Raw genomic sequence first — 13,192 nt, 5'->3', positions numbered from 1 at the left:
GAAAGACCTCCGCTCATGCAGCGCTTTGTTTCCATAAAGACGACGCGGGCTACTCTGGCGCCACCTCGTATAGCCATCGTCGCCGCAAATCCGGCCTAGAGCGGCACTACGCTTTACCCGCCGGGGTGGCTCAGTCAGCTAAGGCGTTGCGCTGCTGAGCACGAGATCGCGGTCGGATCGAATCCAGACCGCGGCGGCCGCATTTCGATGGAGGCGAAATGCAAAAACGCCCGTCTGCTTGCGTTGCAGTGCACGTTAAAGAAACCCAGGTGGTCAAAATTAATCCGGAGCCCTCCACTACGGCGTGCCTCATAATCAGAACTGGTTTTGGCACGTAAAACCCCAGAAAGAAGAAGAAGAACGGCACTACGCTTTTCTCCTTAGGCTTTCGCAATACCCTCTTCCTCCGTGTTTCTCCTCGCGCTCTCCTCGCTATCGCCGTCTTTCATTTCCCGCTGCGCTCCGCATTCGCTTTCATTCTTCGCTGTGTCCGTTCGCTCGGTTACGAGGGACAACGTCGACGCTCGCCGCTGGAACAGGCGCCTGAGAGCTGCGCTCTGATAGGAGCGTAATTTCACATTCACTATACAAAATCTGCGCTATAAGAAATATATGGGAGAGGGAGGGAAGTGACACACCGAGCATCCGCACCGGGTGCCGGGAAGCCGAGTGACGCCTCGAGTACCCGATTTTGGTATCCTGTACGAGGTGACGGAAACAGGTGCACATTGGGTTAGTTCTTTGAAAAAAAATTCCATTGCAGTTCGTGTGGGAACTCGCGAACTGCGTCTACATCGCGATTACAGTTGTGATCACGATCTTAGATTTGACAGCGCTTTGACGTTTTGTAAGGAAATAATAAGAGGTAGTTTGTAGTACATGAGCATATTTCCAGAGGCAAGTATCTACGACCTGTGTAGTCACAGTTTCAACACCATGCATTCTAAAAAGTAAAAGAGTCAAAAACTCCTAAATGCTACTCTAACGTTGGAGTAGTTGCATGTCACATATGCGACATATTTTCTCAAATTATATTCCCGGCTTTTACGTACCAAAACCACGATTCTCATATTTCTTGTAGACATGTTCTGTTTTACGAAAATAATATTCTGTCTCGCCACACTCCAGTTGATTTCGGTATGTCTGTATGATACATGTTGCTGCGTACAGCCTGCGTGCCGAATTGTTTCTTTGTCAGGTCACATGGCCTTTGAGTGTGAGTAAAATAAATTTTATTTGAGGTCCGGCGAGGACGCGAACTGGTCGCGCACCCGGCTAGTCCCACGTCGGGACCGGCAGGTCTAGCCCACCGGCCCAGTCGCGGGCACGCCGGACAGGCAGGCTTTGCTTGTCTAGAGCGGGGCTACGCAGTAGCGAGTCCCACTCATCCTTGCTGAACTTGGGGTATCTCGAGGTAGAGATACCCCAAGTTCAGTCCGAAAAAAAATGAATGTATGCCTTTTACTGCCTTCAAAAGGCCCAAATCACCACAGATGCATCGGAAATAGCTCTGAAGGCGTGTCCGTGTGCTCGTACTGTGATAGGAGACGGCAGATGCACGCGTGTATAATTAAGGAATACATAGTGTGTCCCGTGATAATTGCCGTTACCCACTTTTAATATGCTCCACCGCGTAACACTGCTGTATTGAGGCGAAGCTGACTTTCGGGACAAGGCACTATACAATGTGTTGTGCTTTCCGAGCTTGGAAGCCACTGGCGATGATGAAAAAAAATCACAGCATATCCACGAAGTGAATGATGATGAGTGGGCGAAGCACCGGGGGATCATTCTGGTAATCCACAGCTACGGACGAGAGATAAAGAGAGCGCGCGTCGGGAACGAACGTCCTTGTGCAATGCAGCGCCCCTAGCTACGGACGAGAAAGAGAGCGCGCGTCGGGAACGAACGCCCTTGTGCACCGCAGCGCCCCTAGCTATGGACGAGAAAGAGAGCGCGCGGCGGGAACGAGAGAAAGAGAACGCGCGTCGGGAACGAACGCCCTTGTGCACCGCAGCGCACCTAGCTACGGACGAGAAAGAAAGAGAGCGCGCGTCGGGAACGAGAGAAAGAGAACGCGCGTCGGGAACTAAACCTGGCCGGCGGAAACGTGGATGGAGGGGCTTTAGGGAACGAACGCCCTTGTGCACCGCAGCGCCCCTAGCTACGGACGAGAAAGAAAGAGAGCGCGCGTCGGGAACGAGAGAAAGAGAACGCGCGTCGGGAACTAAACCTGGCCGGCGGAAACGTGGATGGAGGGGCTTTAGGGAACGAACGCCCTTGTGCACCGCAGCGCACCTAGCTACGGACGAGAAAGAAAGAGAGCGCGCGTCGGGAACGAGAGAAAGAGAACGCGCGTCGGGAACTAAACCTGGCCGGCGGAAACGTGGATGGAGGGGCTTTAGGGAACGAACGCCCTTGTGCACCGCAGCGCCCCTAGCTACGGACGAGAAAGAAAGAGAGCGCGCGTCGGGAACGAGAGAAAGAGAACGCGCGTCGGGAACGAACGCCCTTGTGCACCGCAGCGCCCCTAGCTATGGACGAGAAAGAGAGCGCGCGGCGGGAACGAGAGAAAGAGAACGCGCGTCGGGAACGAACGCCCTTGTGCACCGCAGCGCCCCTAGCTACGGACGAGAAAGAAAGAGAGCGCGCGTCGGGAACGAGAGAAAGAGAACGCGCGTCGGGAACGAACGCCCTTGTGCACCGCAGCGCCCCTAGCTACGGACGAGAAAGAAAGAGAGCGCGCGTCGGGAACGAGAGAAAGAGAACGCGCGTCGGGAACTAAACCTGGCCGGCGGAAACGTGGATGGAGGGGCTTTAGGGAACGAACGCCCTTGTGCACCGCAGCGCCCCTAGCTACGGACGAGAAAGAAAGAGAGCGCGCGTCGGGAACGAGAGAAAGAGAACGCGCGTCGGGAACGAACGCCCTTGTGCACCGCAGCGCCCCTAGCTATGGACGAGAAAGAAAGAGAGCGCGCGTCGGGAACGAGAGAAAGAGAACGCGCGTCGGGAACGAACGCCCTTGTGCACCGCAGCGCCCCTAGCTAAGGACGAGAAAGAAAGAGAGCGCGCGTCGGGAACGAGAGAAAGAGAACGCGCGTCGGGAACGAACGCCCTTGTGCACCGCAGCGCCCCTAGCTACGGACGAGAAAGAAAGAGAGCGCGCGTCGGGAACGAGAGAAAGAGAACGCGCGTCGGGAACGAACGCCCTTGTGCACCGCAGCGCCCCTAGCTATGGACGAGAAAGAAAGAGAGCGCGCGTCGGGAACGAGAGAAAGAGAACGCGCGTCAGGAACGAACGCCCTTGTGCACCGCAGCGCCCCTAGCTAAGGACGAGAAAGAAAGAGAGCGCGCGTCGGGAACGAGAGAAAGAGAACGCGCGTCGGGAACGAACGCCCTTGTGCACCGCAGCGCCCCTAGCTAAGGACGAGAAAGAAAGAGAGCGCGCGTCGGGAACGAGAGAAAGAGAACGCGCGTCGGGAACGAACGCCCTTGTGCACCGCAGCGCCCCTAGCTACGGACGAGAAAGAAAGAGAGCGCGCGTCGGGAACGAGAGAAAGAGAACGCGCGTCGGGAACGAACGCCCTTGTGCACCGCAGCGCCCCTAGCTATGGACGAGAAAGAAAGAGAGCGCGCGTCGGGAACGAGAGAAAGAGAACGCGCGTCGGAACGAACGCCCTTGTGCACCGCAGCGCCCCTAGCTAAGGACGAGAAAGAAAGAGAGCGCGCGTCGGGAACGAGAGAAAGAGAACGCGCGTCGGGAACGAACGCCCTTGTGCACCGCAGCGCCCCTAGCTACGGACGAGAAAGAAAGAGAGCGCGCGTCGGGAACGAGAGAAAGAGAACGCGCGTCGGGAACGAACGCCCTTGTGCACCGCAGCGCCCCTAGCTATGGACGAGAAAGAAAGAGAGCGCGCGTCGGGAACGAGAGAAAGAGAACGCGCGTCGGGAACGAACGCCCTTGTGCACCGCAGCGCCCCTAGCTATGGACGAGAAAGAAAGAGAGCGCGCGTCGGGAACGAGAGAAAGAGAACGCGCGTCGGGAACGAACGCCCTTGTGCACCGCAGCGCCCCTAGCTATGGACGAGAAAGAAAGAGAGCGCGCGTCGGGAACGAGAGAAAGAGAACGCGCGTCGGGAACGAACGCCCTTGTGCACCGCAGCGCCCCTAGCTATGGACGAGAAAGAAAGAGAGCGCGCGTCGGGAACGAGAGAAAGAGAACGCGCGTCGGGAACGAACGCCCTTGTGCACCGCAGCGCCCCTAGCTAAGGACGAGAAAGAAAGAGAGCGCGCGTCGGGAACGAGAGAAAGAGAACGCGCGTCGGGAACGAACGCCCTTGTGCACCGCAGCGCCCCTAGCTACGGACGAGAAAGAAAGAGAGCGCGCGTCGGGAACGAGAGAAAGAGAACGCGCGTCGGGAACGAACGCCCTTGTGCACCGCAGCGCCCCTAGCTATGGACGAGAAAGAGAGCGCGCGTCGGGAACGAGAGAAAGAGAACGCGCGTCGGGAACGAACGCCCTTGTGCACCGCAGCGCCCCTAGCTACTGGACGAGAAAGAAGAGAGCGCGCGTCGGGAACGAGAGAAAGAGAACGCGCGTCGGGAACGAACGCCCTTGTGCACCGCAGCGCACCTAGCTACGGACGAGAGAGAAAAACGCCGGAAGCGTTCTCCGGAAGCCGGAAGCTGGCTTCCGGAACCGGAAGCGGAACCGGAAGTGGAAACGGAAGCGGAAGTCTGCTTCCGGTTATACTATACATATACATGTATATATGCGTATACATACATACATAACGGTCTCCATGCCAACCAGAGCTACGGACTTACTCCATCTAGTGAACACTTCATAAAACTACAGGTGGCTACCACTACGCCATCTATACTCGCGGACAACTTTCTGTGGCAATGAAGGGAAAGCTACGGAGGCAAAGCGCGCACAAGTGAGAGCGCTTCTGAAAAGAGTCCCTCGCTTAAATACAGGTTTGTTTAGGCTGGGGAAGAGAAAACAGAAACACCGTATTAGCAACAGATGAATAAGACAGGCAAGAGAACAAGAATTCAGGATCGCCAGTCAGCCTCTAGAGTCTGTAAAGGAGTACGTTTATCTAGGTCAATTACTCACAGGGGACCCTAATCACGAGAAAGAAATTTACAGAAGAATAAAATTGGGTTGGAGTGCATACGGCAGGCATTACCAAATCCTGACTGGGAGCTTACCACTGTCGTTGAAAAGAAAAGTATACAAACATTGCATTCTACCGGTGCTAACATATGGGGCAGAAACTTGGAGGTTAACAAAGAAGCTCGAGAACAAGTTAAGGACCGCACAAAGAGCGATGGAACGAAAAATCTTAGGACTAACGTTAAGAGACACGAAGAGAGCGGTGTGGATCAGAGAACAAACGGGGATAGCCGATATTCTAGTTGACATTAAGCGGAAGAAATGGAGCTGGGCAGGCCATGTAATGCGTAGGATGGATAACCGGTGGACCATTAGGGTTACAGAATGGATACCAAGAGAAGGGAAGCGCAGTCGAGGTCGGCAGAAAACCAGATGGGATGATGAAGTTAGGAAATTTGCAGGCGCAAGTTGGAATACGCTAGCGCAAGACAGGGGTAATTGGAGATCGCAGGGAGAGGCCTTCGTCCTGCAGTGGACATAAAGATATACGCTGATGATGATGATGATGATGATGAATAAGACAGAACACAGAACTGAGTGTAAAAGTTTGCTTATTTTGCGGCTTTTTCCTTCCGCGTCCGAGCAAACGCGAAACCGTCGCACGTGGTAGCTGCGTCGATTCAGCGTCTGTTCCGAGCAACCAAAAGCACTGTCAAACGCTGCCGGACTACTTGGCGCGGTAACACATGTGCAGCAGCCACGCGCCCATAGCTTTCCTTTCATTGCCACAGAAAGTTGTCCGCGAGTATAGTGAACACTTCATAAAACTACAGGTGGCTACATATGGAGGAAGGACAGACCCACGCCCTAAGGAGCTTCGCCCCTAAAAGGTAGAGTCGGTGCCATTGCTGACAGCGGCGAATTCATTCAATGAAAAACATGGCACCGAAAAGGAAGAGTCTTGGTAGCGAACGTCGAAGCAGGTAGGCCTAGCGTTACCGCATTGTTGGCTGCGGCTGCCAGCAGATCTGCGTGCAAGAGCGCCAGTTTGAGGCGGCGAGATTATGAAAATGGCGGCAGTGGTGGCTTCGATAAAGTCGTTTCGCACCAGCGGTCATGGAAAAAAGTCCGGCGAATCGGACGGCGAAGAGTTTTTGCATCTGAAATTTTAGACGTTCTTATACATGGACTATATGGGGAACGTGCGGTGCCGCAAAGGCGTCCGGAAAATCTGTCGTAGACTGTTCTTGAAATGCTGCGATGGTCGACACTGCCGTAGCGGTTCGCTTTCGCTCGTCGTGCAGCTTGATGTGCGTCTCACACCGTCACAGAGTGCAGATATACGCACGGGAAGGAAGGAAGGAAATCAACTTTATTAAGGGTCCTGCAGGCCACGAGAGCTTTGGGGCTCTCATGGAGCGGGCGTCTCCCACGACGGAACCGGGAGGTTGAGCTTCCTGGCGGCGTCGTGGACCTGCTGCACGGGACCTTTGACTGTGCACACGTAACGCTGTCGGATTAGGCTGTGATCAGCGAATTCAGTTTGGAGCGTTTTGCCTACACGTGCGCTTTCGCCATTCCGTCCAGTGTAAGTTCACCAACAACGCGAAAGCGTTCGCTGTAGTTGCCGGCATGTCACCCGCGGACCGAATCCCTGAGGCCGACTTAACCCCCTCTTTTGTTTAACCCCTTTTCTTTCCTTACGCATTTGAGCACTGCAACTAATATGTAAGACGCGCAATCATCTGCACACTCGCAAAAAGCGCATTTTTTTGACAATTTCCTGTGAAGAAATCGAAATTAGTGCTGTTTAGATGGTATTGGCAAACTGTCAACCCCCCCCCCCCCCCCCCCCGGCAGAGATCCTGGGTGCGCACTGCCTCACGCCCTATCACCGAAGTGGTTTATTGGTCTGAACATATTGGAGGCGATCTCGCCGCGACGACCATGCCCGCCACCGCGTCAGCTGGCAGCGAATGTTTGTCATGGACGCGTATCATACAACAAGGCTTAACCAACATCGCTTCCTCAGTATCCAGCAGTGAAAGTAGCCGAGTTGACCAAAATTTTGGAGTGTGCCATTCTTACGCCGTGGGGGCGACAAATTGAATGCGAAAAATTGTTCGCGGCCGCCATGTCCGCGTCAATGTGCGCGTTATGTTCCAAAAATCGACCGACACACCATACAGCGTCCGATCAGCGTTTTACATTGGTCATACAGGAGTGCGGGGTCTGGTACGGCGCCAGCGCGATCGCTCACTGCTCAGGCTGACGTCGGGGTGGAAGGTACTGAATATAGACAGCAACCCACGGAAGTACGATCCCTTGACTCGGTTCACCACGGAGCTAATGCAGCCGCTGGTCTACGCAATGACTCTTCAGATGGTGGGGTAAAACGGCGCTTGAGGGCATAGTTCCGTTTTGTAGCGTTAGCTACACTGGCCTAGCCAAGCCCGTTTCGCGCGGCACATCAAGAGCCGTGCTGCGCATGCGCAAAAATCAGTGATGTCACACGGCTTGCGCACCGGAGCCACCAGAGCCGGCACCTCTCGCGCACTCCGCCGCCGCCGCGCGCGACTCACCGCCGCCGGTCTGCGCATTCCAGAGGAGTGACGTCGTAGCCGTGGTAGACGCACTGGCGCCGGCGCGCGCTCGCTGTGCAGTCGCCGTCTGACTCTGCGCTGGAGCCGCTGCGCTTCTGACTGGCGTTTGCCAGTGTGGTATAGCCATGGAGAAGGAGAGCGCAAATGCTGCTCAACAGCGCAGAAGAACGGAGAAGCTTGACTCATCGGATCCCGAAGTAGTTGCCTTGGCGTTAGCGGTTGAGCGTAGGAGACAACCAGGAAAGCTAAGAATAATCAGCTGAACCTTTGCTAACGCTACGTATATCCTGGCATAGCCGAGCTAAGCCACTGCAACTTTTTTTGAAAGCCCGAGCAACCCTTTCGGCGCAAAGTGGGTGCAGATTTCTCATATTTTGCTGAAATGTAGCCGGATGTAGAGTTAGCCTCTCGGCGCAGTTCGGCGCAATTGGCGCAGCGGTAGCATCCCTGCGAGGGACGAACGGGCGCAGGGAGTTTTCTCGTTGGGTAGGCATAGAAATGCTTACGCATTTGAAAAAAAAAATGACGCGGCCTCCCCATTACGACAGAAGTGAAATTTACGCTGGAATGATGAAAGGCAACGGAGCCAGCTGTGGAAGACGACGACGACGAACGCGCAAGCAGTGGCACGAGCGCGTTCGCGCGGTTCCGCCGAGGGGCGCCAACGAGCCAGCTGTGGAAGACGACGACGCTCGAGCCATTGCTGTTGATGATATTTACACGAAAAAGGCACGGAACCCTAGCCATAAACAGCTTCACTGTAATGAACAGCTGCTAATCCTGCTTTAAATTCGTCATTTTGCGCCTGTGCTTCTGACTTGTTCGTGATTCAGTGCACTTCAAGACATAATTAGCCGGGTTACTTCGAGGAACGTTCAAAGAATCTGTATTCATCCATGCGCTCCCAGCGTTTCGATGTGCTTTTTTTAACCTTTGCACAATTTTATGCGTGTGGCAAAGACGGTATTTGAATTTTTTTTTTTTACAGAGACATTGCAATAGCTTGCGTGCAATATCATTCTAGTGCAAGTTCTTTTAGTGTTTCAGGTGCTTTAATATTAAGAGTACAATAATACCGGTGTCACACAGGACACTTTCGATGGCGATCAAGCCCAATCGGGCTCCATCGCGATTGGTTCATTTGCACAGCTTGAGGAAGGGAGACAATCCCGATAGCGAAATTCGATCTGGGTTGGGCCCAATCGCGATCTAAAGTGTCCTGTGACATCAGTATAAGATATTTTATCACCCCCCCTTGCCTCCCAATAGTACACTTCCAGCCAGTTATTTCCTAGGTAGGCTTAACTGTGGTCCAACTGAAAAGGTCGGAAGCTGCATGCCTCCGGCTACTACTTGAGATCTGATACTCTTTCAGTATTCGTCCAATACAGTGCATTACAAAGATGTTGCAGCACAAGTACGCAACTAAAGCAAAAAAAATCACATTTTATTTAACTTAATTTCGTATGTGTGTACTCAATACATTGACATTAAATTTAAAGGGTGCCACGTTTAATGTGTTACCTTCCTTTAAAAAAAATGTCGCATGCGTTTAGGTATGATGTACTGTGCCGCACCGCACATTCCTGTAATCTCATCGATACATACGTCTTGCGTGAACTGTACACCTATTCGAACGAATGTACTCAATCGATTACTCGATCTGATGATGGCTGGGTTGTTTAGTTGAAACCTTGACTAAACCTGCGTTTTGTCTTCCTGCCTTGCCCTAGCTACGAACGTGCATGTGTATAATTAAAGAAAGAAGGATCACACATACAAACCATATTCATTTGATAATGCTTCGGCCATGGCTCGGCCTTTATCATAGTGTTTGACACCTTGTGCATCGATCCATCTGAATTGGTGTTCGCATTTTGGCATAGCTTGTGAACGATGAATGCATAAACATTGCATGACATTACATGTTGCTTAAAAAGAGATGAAAATCAACACAATTGTATGCATTAAGAGGACGCTTTAGCTCTTGGGCTCCTATCTAAATACATGGGAAAGGAAAAATCGCTTTTCTCGGCAACCACTGCACCAAATCTGATGAGGTTAGTTTCATTTAAAGAAAAAAGAAATCTTGTGACTGTTGGTAACGAATTTTCGATTTAGACCGACAATGTTTTTATAAAAATTGTTGAAAATCACACATTTTCAAGAAACTAAACTACGAAGTTTACTAACTTAGCAATGAAAAACGATACCACAATTCTGCCAATTGCATCTAATAGTGCATGTAAAGCGGACAAAATTGATGTATTATACGTGGCTTTCAAATAGACCACTAAGATGCGAGTAGGGCTTTTGCAACACCCTTGTAAACAAAGTAATGAATTCACGTAAGATATAAATTGATATAACAAATTTGTCCACTTTCGATGCTATAACGGGTGCAATTTACACAACTGCGACATCTGTTCTTTGTGCAGAGCTGCGAATCTGTAAACTTCGTGCTTAATTCTATTTTTCTCAATTACCAACTTTTAAAAATAAAAATATTCAGGCCCTAAATCAAAATTCCGCTTCCAACAGTCACTAGAGTTTAACTTTTTCTTCTGAATGCACCAAATTTCATTAATATCGGCCCAGATGGTTATCTCAGAAATGCGTTTCTGCGTTTTACATGTACTTGAATAGGCGGCATAGGAGTTTGGTGCGAGCTAAAGTTTCCTCTTAACTCCTTCCATTAACCTTCACTTTACACGTAGATACCAACATGTGCACTGGACCCGCATAGTTTTGTTTGGAAGTGTGCCGCTTCTTCTTTAAGGGGGGACGTGGCTTTGAAAATCAACTTCCTGATTTCTTCATGGATTTTGATGAAAATTGGCACAAATGTTTAGAATGTCTCCCTGATACTTCCATAAAAGTTTCAGGGTGATATCTTGAGAACATTTTATTGAGCAGAATTTTTCTCTCTTGAACTTTCTGGAGGGCCTGGAGAGCTTAAAAAACATGATGGAAGGCTCGTTGAGTATTGACTGCATAGCTCAATGCGTGCTGAAGGTCGTGACAGTCTTACTTTTTTTTTTTCGCAACACAAATTTTTTAGATAGTCATTTTTCAAGTTACCTTCACACCAAGCACACTTATGGGGTAAACGAATAGCCACGCCATAAATTTATAAAATGTCAAGATAGAAATGCGAGACTGTCTCGACCTGCACTGTAGTCCAAGGAACGTGACAAAAAAAAACAGAATCAAAATAGGCTAAACGGTAACGAAGAAATCAGCTCCAGAAACTGAGCAGAAAGGCGAAAAAATAGTTTTGAGAAAACGGCTCTCAAAGTTGCACCTTCTCTTCAGTTCTCTAAAACGCACCAAAGTTGTAATCTTTGATGTGTTTTGTGACGTGGGGCTTCTTGGACATGTGGCCTCTGGTCTGCTGAGCCTTCGTTCTGCCTTTTTCATGTTTGTATGGCATTCTTTACTGCTGCTCTACAAAGAGCATGGTGCCTGGGTTTCAAACCAAGTGAGGTGCAGAACTATGCGGGCATAAATATACAGTAGTTCTAGCGTTGTATCTGCAGACTGACTCATTGATAGCAGCCTATAGTGCAGTCAGTGAGGCATTGTTTTCTTTTGGTAGAATCGACCATGTTACTGAATGAAGGCTCTCAGCAACCTTCTGAATCATCTTCCATTGACAATGGCTATGGAGGTTAGGAGAGCCACTGATAGATAGGCAGCAATGCAGCTGCTAGGTGCTTTCCAGCCTGTACTTTTGTATCATGCCTCACTTCTACAGCCAGGTGTCTGTGCCAGCCCAAGTGGCCTAGTGAACAGAGCTCATGATGAGGTTCTCTTTATGAAGGGGTGGTATGATAGGTATTATTACTAGATATCGTGACATTACGATAACAGAGTCAGCGCGCGATGTGCTATGTCGCGGGTCGATCTGAGGTGCCGATGTGCGAAATGCCTGGTCGCGGGTCCGCGGAATAGACGCTCGACGAGCAGTCCGAGGTGCCGATGCGCGAAATGCCTGGTCGCGGGTCCAAACGCTCGGTAAGCTCAATCGCGCAGTCCGAGGTGCCGACGCGCGAAATGCCTAGCCGCGGGTCCGAGGAATAGACGCTCGAGGTGTCGACACTCCATGAGCGATGTGCCGACCACGACCTACTGGAACTACAGACCTGCACAGATGTCCGGCTTCTATGGGAGCAGCTTGCGCCCACTTTCGTTCAACCGGTGGCCATAGGTGGCGCTTTTATAACCTGTTCGTCTGCTACTCGGCGGGCGGCTGGGCGGCGTTCGAATGTGTGCGCCTGCTCTTCTGTAGCGAAGACAGCTAGCTGTTGTCTTCACATTTCTTGTGAAGACAACAGCTAGTATGTCAAAATTGTTTAACTGTACTCATTGTAGTGGTATGTAATAACACGTAAAATAGTACACAAATTCTTTCTCGGTTTGCCATTATGCAGAAATTTCGCGCTGCTCCACAAAAAAAAAAAAAAAAGAACTAACTGATCGAGTGATTGTTTACGTGTTTTTTCGGCCCGTCAAATACGCATCGCAAAGCTTTTATGAAACTGTGAAAACTGATGCTAGAGTCCTTGCTTTGTTCTGCTTTGCGTGATGGCACACAGCAGTATACCATAATGTGATCGTTTACGTTATCCCATCTGTAATTAACTCAAGCAAGCTGCATGTAGTCAAGGCTGAAGTTGCATGCTTCAGCAGCGTCTGCAGATTCACGCAGTTTCTGTGTGGTCTGCGTATACATATCGTCTGCGTGATTATTTTAAATTTCCTTGTTCATATCAATATGTCCAGTTCTTTATTATTCTATTTCATTATTACTCCATTGTACTATGTTTTATCCCATGAATCTTCTGGTAATCAGATTTTTCCCCCCAACTGCGAAGGAAATCTTATCGTCTGCCGGCTGTACTCGTTTTCCTTTCTTGCACCGCTCTTCCTACTGTATCTCGTGATTGAAATGAGAAGTAATCATTTGCAAATTTTGTTTTCTTCTTTATTTTCGTGAATTTATGCATTTACAAACAATGTAAACGATCTGTGGCTGCCGAAATAGCGGCACGAGCTCTGGAAGCAATCGCAGAAGCAGACGACAGCGAACAGGTTATAACTAGCGCCACTCTGCTCTTACGTTCTATCCCTAGCGGCAAAAGGGGTGAACTAGACCAGGCGTGCTGGAGCAGGGAGATCTGTGCAGGTCTGTAGTTCAGTAGGTCGTGGTGCCGACACGCGAAATGCCTAGCCGCGGGCTCGAGGAGTCGACGCTCGAGGTGCCGACGCGCGAAGTGCCTAGTCGCGGGTCCGAGTCGACACTCGATGAGCGATGTGCCGACGCGCGAAATGCCTAGCCGCGGGCTCGAGGAGTCGATCCTCGATTAGCTTAGTCGCACAGTCCGAGGTGCCGACGCGCGAAATGCCTAGCCGCGGCCTCGAGGAGTCGACGCTCGCGGTGCCGACGCGCGAAGTGCGTAGCCGC

Source organism: Dermacentor silvarum, chromosome 2 (genome assembly GCF_013339745.2).
Source record: "Dermacentor silvarum isolate Dsil-2018 chromosome 2, BIME_Dsil_1.4, whole genome shotgun sequence".
In the NCBI taxonomy this organism is placed as follows: Eukaryota; Metazoa; Arthropoda; class Arachnida; order Ixodida; family Ixodidae; genus Dermacentor; species Dermacentor silvarum.
Note: the sequence above shows the minus strand (reverse complement) of the source record.